This window comes from Mizuhopecten yessoensis, unplaced genomic scaffold, assembly GCF_002113885.1.
Source record: "Mizuhopecten yessoensis strain PY_sf001 unplaced genomic scaffold, ASM211388v2 scaffold3135, whole genome shotgun sequence".
Taxonomy (NCBI): domain Eukaryota; kingdom Metazoa; phylum Mollusca; class Bivalvia; order Pectinida; family Pectinidae; genus Mizuhopecten; species Mizuhopecten yessoensis.
Genome location: NW_018404893.1, coordinates 412,821 through 425,177, shown reverse-complemented (window position 1 = coordinate 425,177; position 12,357 = coordinate 412,821). Strand labels below are relative to the sequence as shown.

Here is a 12,357-nt window from a genome sequence, read left to right as displayed (position 1 = left end):
ACTCATAAATGTAGACGTCGATGTAATGAAAACTTTCTGAAATCCGCCACCCGGCATATCGTTTCATGCTTATCTTACACGCGTGTCAGTAGCCATGTTGTTTATTTTAATATTCAGGAATTTATGCATTCATGTTATAACTTATCGACAGGGAAGGGTTATAGAACAGCCAATCGATTTATATTTCATTTTCAAAACTTTTAAATGACATTAATATAATTTGCCGTTATTCCAAATGCATCTTACATTAACTTATCATTCTATAACTACAAATAAATACAGGATAATGTGATAAAAAATCACATCGTTTTAAAACATGAAAATAAAGCACGTTTTGTTTGAGTTTTTTCAAGCATTAAACAACATTATGTTCCGTGTTTTGGTCCTTTAACACAAAACAGGATCGCAGACAAAATGAACATACGCACGTTAGCGCGTTACGATTATTTGTCTGCAATCCTGTTCTGTGTTATAGGACAATAACACGGAACGGAAACCTATTTGTGCTTAGATTTACTTTTTTTTTAATTTTTTTTTAAATTTTCATTTTTAAGTTCACAATTTATAAGAACTAGGTTATAAAGATAATTTTTTGTTTGTTTCAATTACCCATATTTACCAATTATTTTATCTGCCACTCCATCACAAACATCGCCGTCATCATCGACACAAAAAATATTTTTGTGAGGTTAACTAGATGTTATGTTTCCTGCAATCAAGGTCTTGTGTGTGTTCATTTACATAAAATTATAATGGGTGACTAAGTTAAAAGAAATGCGTTATAAATCATATATATATTTGGATACAAATCAAAAATTATGTAGAATTACTTACCTGACAGAGTAAATGATACCCGTTCGTTATTTACTTCAGTGACAACAGACACAACTTCATTACATCCCATTAGAGGTACTTACAATAACAATAAGGGATACTAACAATAAGAGGTAAACGTATACGCATAAGTATACGGATACGGATACGTATTTGAAGGGGAGCGACCAATATTAACATTTATTTACATTATTAACCATTAACACGATACTCATGAGATGTCATTAACAGAATATTTGGTGAACCGTATCAATAGAGTGTGTCTCTCGACCGGCCTATACAATGAACGCACGATCACTATAGGATAACGTGTTAAATATTTGATAAGTGTTTTAAAGTCGGGTAGATTTTATGTGCTTGTGTCGCCAAAAATGTTTTTCCCTAAGGATTCAAAAATATACTTGATTGGGGGGGACTAACTAGAGATATGTGGTAGATTATGAAAGTCATGTTTTTATCAAATCACATGAAATTCAGACAAAAAATAATGCCTCTTTATGTAAGAATAAAACACATGATGAAAGAAGGAATACTGCCCTTTTTATCACATTATTTTATTACAAGTATGGAAGTTTATAAACTGGTTTAATTTTTATTTCAAAATGTTCTTTAGATGTCATTAATGTTTTTCTAAGATAACAGTTAACATCTATAAATACATGAAACCGTCATTATTCTGGCTGGTGTAGGTTTACAGTAATGCGTAGTTGATTCTGAATTACAATTTTCAATTTCTGGCTGGAATAATATTCTCCCGATGGTGACTTTTTTTTTATACTTTTCCTGATATAACTTGAAACCCATCAACATTTTCATTTTTTTTTTCCAAATTTCTATTAGCTATAAAAAGTTAGTAATTAGGATGTAGTTTATTTTAAATCGATTATTTTGCTCTGCCACCCCATCGCAATCATCGTCGTCATCATAAAAACAAAAAATAAATATTGTGAGGTAAACGAGATCTTATGATTGCTGCATTCGAGGTCTTGTATGTCTTGTATGTCTTGCATGTCTTGTATACAATATATACTGTTGTATTTTCTGACGCCGATTGAGTTAAAAGAAATCCCCGTGCCAAAATAATCAGTTGGAAGAATATATTTTTTTTTACCAGAGTGACAGGGATCACATTTGCAGATTAAATGTACCATCCACAAACTTCTTAGGATACGATATTTCCAAATTACGAAGGAATTTGTTAACGCTTACACGGTGTCTTTTTATAATAGCGCTAAGCTGAATGTACTTGTTCCACACATTTTCGTCACTTCATTCCTTTGCGTTTTTGTATAGAGGTAGTTGGACAAAAAGACGTTTATTAGTACCCCTTCGTGACAAAGCAACGTTTATGAATGTTTCTTCGCAACAGTAGCATGATGGCGTAAAAGGAGTGGTTTTCTGTATTGACATATGTTCTTGTTCTTGTAAAATAACAACAGAAGAAAAGTAAAAAATTTATTCAGTTTTCTGCTATTTTCGAATTAGTTTTAAATCGACAGCTTTCATGTAATTAATTTTCTCCATGCAACACAAACAAAATATTCAAATATTGTAAACTAATATCAACAACATCTGATAAGGATTTGTTGTATGAAATCGTAGATATGTAGTGAAAAATTGTGTAGAATAGCTTACCTGATTGAGTAAACGAATTTATTCGTCGATGTTTCCCATTCCTCATTTACTTCCACGACGATAGACACAACTTCATTACATCCAAGTACTGGTATTACTCATACAAATAAGCAAACTGTACATGTACAAGCTTAAACGATGAAAACTTATTCATGAAACTTTGGTTGGGGTCCTTGGTGAAACCCTTATACATGTTTTTTCATACTACGCAAAATATGCTCTGTTACCTAGCGACAATAATATATGTAGCGGGCCTATTCATTGACAACATACGGGGCCTTGTTAAATGAAACGCCTTCACATCACCTTGAATTTTCCAAAAACCTGGTTTGATGAAGTTTTTCGTCTGCTTCACTTCCGTCCAAGTTGTGTTGGCTTATAATTTATTCATGTATTTAGTACAGTCGAAGGTAATAGCTGACAATCAAACTCGCGTTCTGATTGGTGGAAATTGTATGCCAACCAGCGTTGCTAGGAAAGATGTGGATGGGTGATGTTGCTTGCTGTTATGTGCTGTCAAAGTTATAGTTTATATAGATCAGTTATGTAAGCCTGTAGTTTGACGAGTTGTATGTGGGGCTTTTTTTTGTAAATAGGATGGAGATATCAAATGGAGAGACACGGCAACATGTTAATTGATTAAAGGTACCGATTCTCCCCATTTCACGATGTTTGGTCATCTCTTCTTTTAAAATGTAAAACATAACAAATATTGTAAAAGAGCAAATATCAGTTTCTTTTCCTGTGACACGATGTACGCCTTGGCTTGATAAGTTAACCTCACCATTGACTGGCGTGTCCCACACACCCTCTACATGACACTAGTTACGTCAACTCTAAACAAAGCAAAGAAAATACAGCTAGTATACTATCAGAATATGTGTAGAATACTTAATAATAATGGAGACTTTGTTGTGTTGTTAATGTCATTTATAAACGACGTGGCAACCAAGGTCAATACTGATCAAATATCACTATAATTACATCGACCATCCAACGATATCAACATTTAAACTTGGAATTACGTTATGTATTTTTGGACAATAGCCCATGCCCATAATATTTTCTAACAACCAAACGCTCTTCTAAAATAATGTGTCGCAAATGTAAACAAGCGAGCTGTGGAACTGGTTTCCGGTACCCGTATTAGATTGTGTATGTATTCAAAGATTTATAAGCAGACAAACAAAAACATATTCTACTTTACCTCTAGTCTACTAAAAACATGTCATGCTCCCTGTCAGAATGTTTCCCCAAGCTTGTAATGTCAAATATTTTCATTTGTTGACGTGCGATGTTGATAGATTGGTAATATGATTGATTGAAATAGACATCTCGTATAAAGCGTGACGTCAGTGTTAATTGTTTATCGTCAAGCGACCAAATGGCGACTGAAAATGAAAAAATCCTTCTCAAATATATATCCAGGTTGAATAAACCAAATAGGACAACAGCTCGCTGAACATTGCTTGTATTACTATATCAAGATTCAACAGGTATGTGATAAAAAGGAATACACAGTAGTTTATCATGTAGAATAGTTGTGTTTACGAATGGCAACAACTGAAGATTAAATTTCTCATAAATATTTTGAATACAATTTTACAATCGCTTGTACATTGATGTAAACTATAGCTTATGTGAATCATCGGTACCTGTATTTGTACCCCACCTCTGCTGTTACGTAAACCCCCTTCTGTATACATTTGTATTATAAATGGTACTTAAAGATGCATATATATTTTTCATGTTTATTCAACTTTCTTTGTTTTATGACAGCAAAGGTTGCAGGAAGCGACTTCGGATATAACTTGTTCCCGGAACCCAGTGCTGTACTCGGACGTATGTCCTTAACAGCGGTAAGTGGTGATGGTCAACATTGCAATGACAGAGAAAGAAAAACATGTTATGATAGCTATTCATGCAACTACGCTGGTTGACTTGTACCATTTCGTTGTTTCGTCTTTAAGACGAGATGTATTTTCGTTGTGTTGCTCAAAAAGACGAAATCAAAGTACTGAAAAGCATCCAGACACATGCTTTCTTGATGTTGCAATATTTTTAAAGTTATACATATAACATTTTAGGAAAAACGAACGCAATACAGTCAGTTGAGATGCAGAATAAACACCATTTAAATTTGCTGAAACTGATGTGAACGGATATTTACTCTTATCTAATGTCTGTGTTTGCAATAGTCTGAAATATATTTTCCCTCCGAGGAACAACCACAAGTACTGCTTTAAGAAGCTTTTGGCTCTACTTCTGCCATAAGTAAAGAGTGGACTTCGGAATGCATAATTATATGACTGTTGCAATACCTCCTGAGTGCCTATTGGTAGAGAGTGGAAGATATATTTCCTACAGACCAGCAGCAGTGCACGTGCGTCACAAATGTCACAAATAGGATTTTGACATGGGTCATATGTCAGTATTCACTTCTTTGTATGATTACGTAATTGGCAATAGCATGAAACTTAAATCAATTCCTATACCACCCTCCAGGGACCGATGGGGGACTAATTAACATTGTGGTACATAAAACAACAATCTCACTGAAAATAAATATTGTAATACATGAATCACATCAAAGTTCAGTTATCAGTTTTTATGCAAAAAACAGGGTAGGCTTGTGAAAGTTACCTTGAGTTCATATTTTTCTGTGTATTGTGTGCTATCATGAAAAGGCATTAAAATGTGATATTTATTGTGCCCTGTTACTACTACGGACCAATGACCTTAACGGCACAAACGTCCCTATCATGGTTCGCTGACCAATTTAATTGATGCTGGAGAAGTGTCAACAGTTCCACACATAGTTTATAATCATGTAAGAGAGGAGGGGACAGATATTGCGCGGGCAGTGCCATACACAAACAGGTACATAATAATTACGGAAGAAAATCAGATAAGCTTGCTAGGCTCGGAATGAACCCAAAACATGATATATTGATTTCAACATCAAGGTGACAGTGCGTCAGAGACGTAAACTATATGTTGACTTCATATGAGCTTGAGGGTGATTTATATTATCATTATGGAGTTTCATTTATATTGCACACTGTTTATATTGGAACAAATTAACATGTTATTCACTGATTCAGAGTACGTACCTTACCACGCAATCTTTACAAACGCGTTCAGTTCACAAAACAAGATAATCGATGATGCAGTCAGCATAGTACCGTAATATGAGTGCCAATCGGCAATCGAAGGCATGAGTGCTCAGGAATTTCAAGCGCCCGGCAATTCAATAAACTTTTGCCCAAAATATTTCCTCTGTTTAAAACACATTATGACCTGACCACATGCAAAATTTGAAATGTATTTGGCAAGTGCAATGTCCTGAATTGCACCACAGGAGTCCGAAATTCTGTTTCTTTTGTTTCATGAAACTGACAAATAGGTGACTTCAGACCAAATTTGGTAACAAATTTAGAACACAAGACATCTATTAAACAGTTCTTAAGATATTGCTGTTTAATTTTTTTTTTTTTTAATTCTAAAGCTTTCAACCCATGTTGACCTTTGACCCCTGACTAGCACTTAAAGTTGACCTTTGACCTCATTACTGTTATTGAGAAAATGATTCATACTGCTTGTCTAAATAACATACTCAAGAATCATGTCTCTATTTCAAATAGTTCTTAGTATATTGTTGTTTGAAGTTTTTAACATATAAATTTGACCCCTGTGACCTTGAAATTAGTCAAGGTCATTTTAATAGGTAAACTTTATAGCACTCTATCCCTGATATCTAGCTTGACCCTAGGTTCAAAGGAAGTCATTCAAAAGAAAAAGTTGACGGACGGACGACGGACTACGGACTAAGGACGACGGACGTCATAGTACGGCATAAGCTCACATCGGCCCTTCGGACCAGGTGAGCTAACAAGATGCACAGAGGGCCTGAATCGCTCCTCTGAATATTTAAGCAGTCATAGCAAAATATTATCATTTAACATATACTGCGCTACAAATATTTCCTTCGCAAACTTTGTCGGCTCCATCTGTTGAAACTACCAGCCAAATATTATTATAAGATTCTACGTTTTTGGTGCTTTTTCAGAACTTGTTTGACATATTTTTTCTTGTGACCTTGCAACCAGGTCAATTTCATTTTCTTTCTTAAACCTTGTTAGCTCTATTCCAAGAAGCTACCAGAACAAATCTTTTGAAATGTTGTTGACCTCTGTGACCTATAAAATAGGTTGAGGTCATTTTCATTTGCAAACTTTGCTGAGCTCTATCCCAGGAAGCCACCATCCAAATATTATAACTTTATGCCTTTCGATTATTTAGAAGAAGTCGTTTGATGTTTTTGACATATTTGACACCTGTGACCTTAAAAGTAGGTCAAGGTCATTTTCATTCTCAAACTTTGTCGGGCGGCTCTATCTCAGGAACCCAACAGCCAAATATGAAAGTTCTATACCTTTTAGTTCTTCAGAAGAAGTCGTTTGAAGTGTTTGACACATTTTACCCCTGTGACCTTAAAAGTAGGTCAAGGTCGTTTTCATTCTTAAACTTTGTTGGGCTCTATCCTAGGAAGCCACCAGCAAAATTTAAAGATTCTATACCCTCCAGTTCTCCAGAAGAAGTCGTTTGAAGTGTTTGACACATTTGACCCCTGTAACCTTGAAAGTAGGTCAAGGTCATTTTCGTTCTTAAACCTTTTCGGGCTCCTACCAACAAAGTTTTCAGTTAAATATCATGGCTCTATGCCTGTTCGTTCTTCAGAAGAAGTTGTTTAAAGAAAAAGTTGACGGACGACGACTGACAGACGGACGCCGCACGCCGCACCATGACATAAGCTCACTTGCCCTTCGTGCAAGTGAGCTAAAGGTAAGTGAGCTAAAAACTGTATCGTCAACACAGTTAAAAATCATTTGCTTCCACAATGCAGTTTTGACCACTGAGGATTTACATGCTTATAATCTTCCATCGTGTTTTAAGGTTTTATGGCACATTATGATCATTATAACGATTCCCAAGCAGTGTTTAGATGTCTATCATTTTATGATATAACCTTTATAAATGTACATTTTAATCAGCACATTTTCTGTAAAAAATACTTGTACCAATACACAACTTAATTATCAACTTAACAATATAAACAAGAGGCCCAGCGGGCCTTTATCATGCAGATACATGGATTATAAATAAAGGATCCATTTATACAAAAGTGACTCATCTTTGCCAAAGGATACTCCAAGCCGAATGTGGTTTAAATATCTCCAATGGTATAGAAGAAGAATTTTAAAGATTTACCTTAAATTCCCCTAATGGGCCCTACCCCGCCGCACTCAGAGGGACCACACCCTCCGTTTATACAACATTGAGTTCCTTTTACCCAAGGATGCCCCGGGCCAAAATTTAGTTAAAATTCATAAAGCTGTTCAGGACAAGTAACAGTTTAAATTCGGATGACAGGGTTCTAAAAATGAGGGTTTTTTTTTATAAAGACTCAATTCTCTGAACTGAAATACATAAGTGTCCACCGCATGGTTCAANGTGTGTGTGTGTGTGTGTGTGTGTGTGTGTGTGTGTGTGTGTGTGTGTGTGTGTGTGTGTGTGTGTGTGTGTGTGTGTGTGTGTGTGTGTGTGTGTGTGTGTGTGTGTGTGTGTGTGTGTGTGTGTGTGTGTGTGTGTGTGTGTGTGTGTGTGTGTGTGTGTGTGTGTGTGTGTGTGTGTGTGTGTGTGTGTGTGTGTGTGTGTGTGTGTATGTGTGAGTGTGCATGTGTGAGTGTGCATGTGTGTGTGTGTTGGGGTTCTAGTGGCGAAGTCCCGCAAGGGAGTAAGAGGGGTCCCTGGATCTGACACCTCTGGTTAGTTACAACTCACACGCATCACATCATATGATACTGGTTGAATTTATATCTTTATTTATTCAGGATTCAGAACGGAGATATGTACACCTGATATAGCTCAAGAAGGATGTACATATATGAGGGAATTATATCTAGAAACCGATACCTAGATTACGGACATGGCTCAAACTGGTACGAACATCTAAATAACGCTCCGAGTGAAATGTAGCGTAAAATTGTAACATCACATACCTACACGTACCGGATGTAACATTGTATATCACATAGATGTTTGGTGTAGTTTAATTCATATTTTGCATATTGACTCGATCTCATGTGTGTCTTATGTATACATCTTACTCAAGTGACAGTGTGACTATTTTTATAAATTATATATATTAATCGAGATATGGTGCCGTAAACATTATACCTTGATTTTATTTCTAAATCGATTAGTAGTTTAAGCATGTTCTTAATTAAAAAGAAGGTCTAATAGAATTGTACGTGTAAAATGGCTGAGGACTAGGTTAGTAGTTGACATATTTTATTGTCTATACGTCTTAACATTACTCTGTACACATCAGGATTGGTCCAACCATAGGAACATGGCCAGCATGTCTTCTCCCCATGGACATGAATCATCTATATGTTATTATGATTTTTTTTTTGATATTTATATATTTTAATTTTCTCAAGAAGATTTTCCTAGTTTGTTTTCTAGTAAATTAATACACTTCTTAACTTCCTGCTCGTCTACCATGCGAGCACACAATCCTCGGAAATACATGGGCAATCTGTCAGTGGGCAGGATATGGTCATCTCAAGTGCTATCATTATGAAATTGTGGTGTAAAAACTATAAATTCAAGCATGGATGATGAACATGCGCTTCTATCATTTAATGCTTATTTGCATGTATGTTTTTAATTTGCTAATGTTCCTGTATTGATATAACTTTCTCACAAAATGAAAGCACTAAAATGTTAAAATTCAACCATCTTTAACTGTAACATCTTTTAACTGATGCTGGCCTTAGGTGTATTATATTAATAAGTGTCAACTATTCCACACCTTTTTTTTGGGGGGGGGGGGGGGGGGATTGGTCAATTATTCTTTGTTTATTCAACTTGAAACCTTACGGCTCATAAGCATATACAGCAACGTATAATTGATACATCAGTGATATGAAATACCAAATCATTATAACATCATGAATGAAGCATAATCTTGTACATCGCACCTATAAATGGAGAGTATAATGCTTCAAATTAATATTAAGTACAAGATTATCGGAAGATGGACAACTCTTGTATACCTACCTTACCTTAGTGTACCGTGACTATCGGGGAAAACAGATAAGGTGACAACATTTTCTTAGCATAATATCAACCGGGACTCAATAAAGAATATATTTATTACAAAAAAAAAAAACCAACAGGTATACAATTTGTATACAGTGGTGTAGTCAGGGGATGGACAAAACAATATGTGTAAACCTGGAGATAAACAAGTACTCATGTGTTATCAATCAGAGTGAGAGAAAACACAATAATCTAAGGTTGGAATCTAGATCGTTCTAACCAACTTGATTGCAGATACGTTCCTAGATTACACAGCTCTTTTCTGTTACGTACAGATAGCAGCTGGACAAGTTTATATGAAGATGGATGGCTCCAGTAATACTTTTTAATGAACTTTTTACGAATATCAATATGAAATGGACAAATCAGAACAAAATGGAACTCGTCCTCTACCTGGTTTTGGTTACAATAACGACATAACCTATTCGCCCTCGGAATATTACGATACCGACCTTCTTCTACATATAACTGATGCGATGAAATTCGTAATTTCGAAATAAGTTTACGATACGCATCTGGAATAGACTTTGTTTGATAAAATTGTAACGTAAAGCTATCGATCAGGAATTTATACAAATAAAATTTGGATGATCTTTCAACAAATTCATTCCTTGTTTGAATAAAAACATCTGTCAAGCGCTGCTTGAATCAATGTAAAAATACCCTTATATTATCAACACAATGAGTTAACCAGACATTACCAAAACCAGAAGATCACAATTGTCGCATTTAATTAGTTTCAACCAATATTTGATTATTCGACATTTCCTGTTGATATGCAAAGGCATTTTTCCATTCATTTTTTTTCTTAAAAAATCAACATGCACATTTTCTACTTTGTCCGCAACATGAAAACCCCATGTTTCGCAACCGTAATAAAGAATGGAGGAAACATACACATCAAAAACATTAAGTTTAGATTCTTCATTGAGAGACAAATTGTTACAAATTTTTAACGCATTATACAAACACTTACGACCTTGTTCAGCAATAGTAACTTGAGTTTTTGTAAACCTATCATTAAAGTTGAACAGTTCACCAAAGTAATTAAATCTATCAACAATTTTTATTTCTTTGCCATTAAAGTAAAAAAAATCGCCAGCTCGTAATCTTCCGCTATTACGAAATACAACAATTTTTGTTTTCTCCGTATTGACTGTCAATTGCCATTTGTCGCTAAATTGTTTTAAGGAGTCTAATATTTTCTGCAAGCCGGAGGCAGATTCTGTGAAAAGGACAGTATCATCTGCATACATAAGAAGAAACAGAGAAATATCTCTTAAGGGGGTACGGGGCATGCCCCCAGATTTCTTTTTATAGATTTCGAAGCTCTGTAGTGCCATCTGATGGCTTTTGATATAAATACTTGATATTTTGGTTGATTCGTTCACTTTATTATAAGAAAGCATCGACAAAATTCAAATGTATTTCAAATGCGAAAGACAGCTCTCCTTTTTAATGTGTCGATTGTCGGAATTCCCCGAAAATGTCCGTTGCGTCATATCTCTTTCCTGATGAATCTAAATTAACTAGATATTTAAAATGTCTGAGCCAATATGATTAATTAATTCAGATTGGTTGCTGTTATGTCCCCCGAACCTTTCTGATATCATCAACATTTCTCGGAACATAAGATGACGGACGCTCCTATATACATGTATATATCCAGTAGCCCTACTGAAGATAGGCCTACGACTACTCTTAACAATATACTTTATCAGTTCATGACAGGGATAAATGAATGTATGATGCAAAATTACCAATAGGCCTATATAATGTCACAGATGAGCAAAAGGTTCGTGGCTTTTTTCTAACTTTTGAGGCTTTGCCTTTTTCATATTACATTCGCACACGGAGTGAATGTAAAACTCAGATGGATCCTATACGCGCATATATCCGCCCTAAAACCTATAACAATAATGATAGTAACAAATCAATCTACAATTGTTATTCGGATTACCTCCAATTGGTGAAAAAAAATAACACAAAATTACATCCATTCCGAAAAAAACAACCCGTCTCTGTTGCCTTAAATGTATTTCATTGCAATCGCTTGTAACGTAACGTATGTTTATTAACGACATGCTAACTAAATCTTACCATGTATGGAATTTTAACTCGTGAGCTTTTCCCATCTATTTGACAGGATATCGACCTTCACTTTAGTAAGACGAATATCGGCCTCGCTTGTATTCCCAATATCAGGGTAGCAACATTCAGACTGATCAGAAGTGTATTCGGTCAGTCCATTTTAGACTCATCGATGCTTAAGTTAATGTTGCAAGAGGATGTTGTTACATGTGTACCCATGAGTCCGGCAAACGGCAGCTGTGAAAAACTAGCTTTGCACACAAACTGTTTCGTATTTTTCTACCGCAAGTGTAATTAACACCAATATAAAATATTATCAATACGTTAAGTTGATATATTTAAATATTAATTATTATATTAACGCATATATTTTAAAAGATTGGTATTAGGAAGCACACATTACTATATACTAAAATGGCTGGAATAATCCCGAGTTATAAACTTTTCCGAACGAAACTCTAGTGTTCCGAAGAGCCATTGGGAACTTAGAGAAATGTCTGTGAAGTTGCTGGGTTTTATTATTCAAATGACCATTGGTTTTTGTTGGCCAAAAAGTAAAAGGGTCAGAAATAGTTCTTATTGGTGAGAATCACTGTCATTTGTTAATCTGTTGCACGTCATTTTCAA

General features: G+C 35.1%; 1 protein-coding gene across 4 annotated transcripts in view; it reads right to left on the bottom strand.

Moving 5' to 3' along the window:
* The window catches only part of LOC110447045 (NXPE family member 4-like), a 44,607-nt gene that overhangs the window by 21,554 nt on the left and 10,696 nt on the right, over positions 1–12,357 (bottom strand). The window contains exon 1 of one of the 4 annotated variants that reach the window (XM_021492458.1): positions 2,776–2,936. The exons of 1 other annotated variant lie outside the window; for it this stretch is intronic. The gene's annotated coding sequence lies outside the window, so the exon portion shown is untranslated. 2 more of the 4 variants (XM_021492456.1, XM_021492457.1) reach the window with 2 other exon arrangements.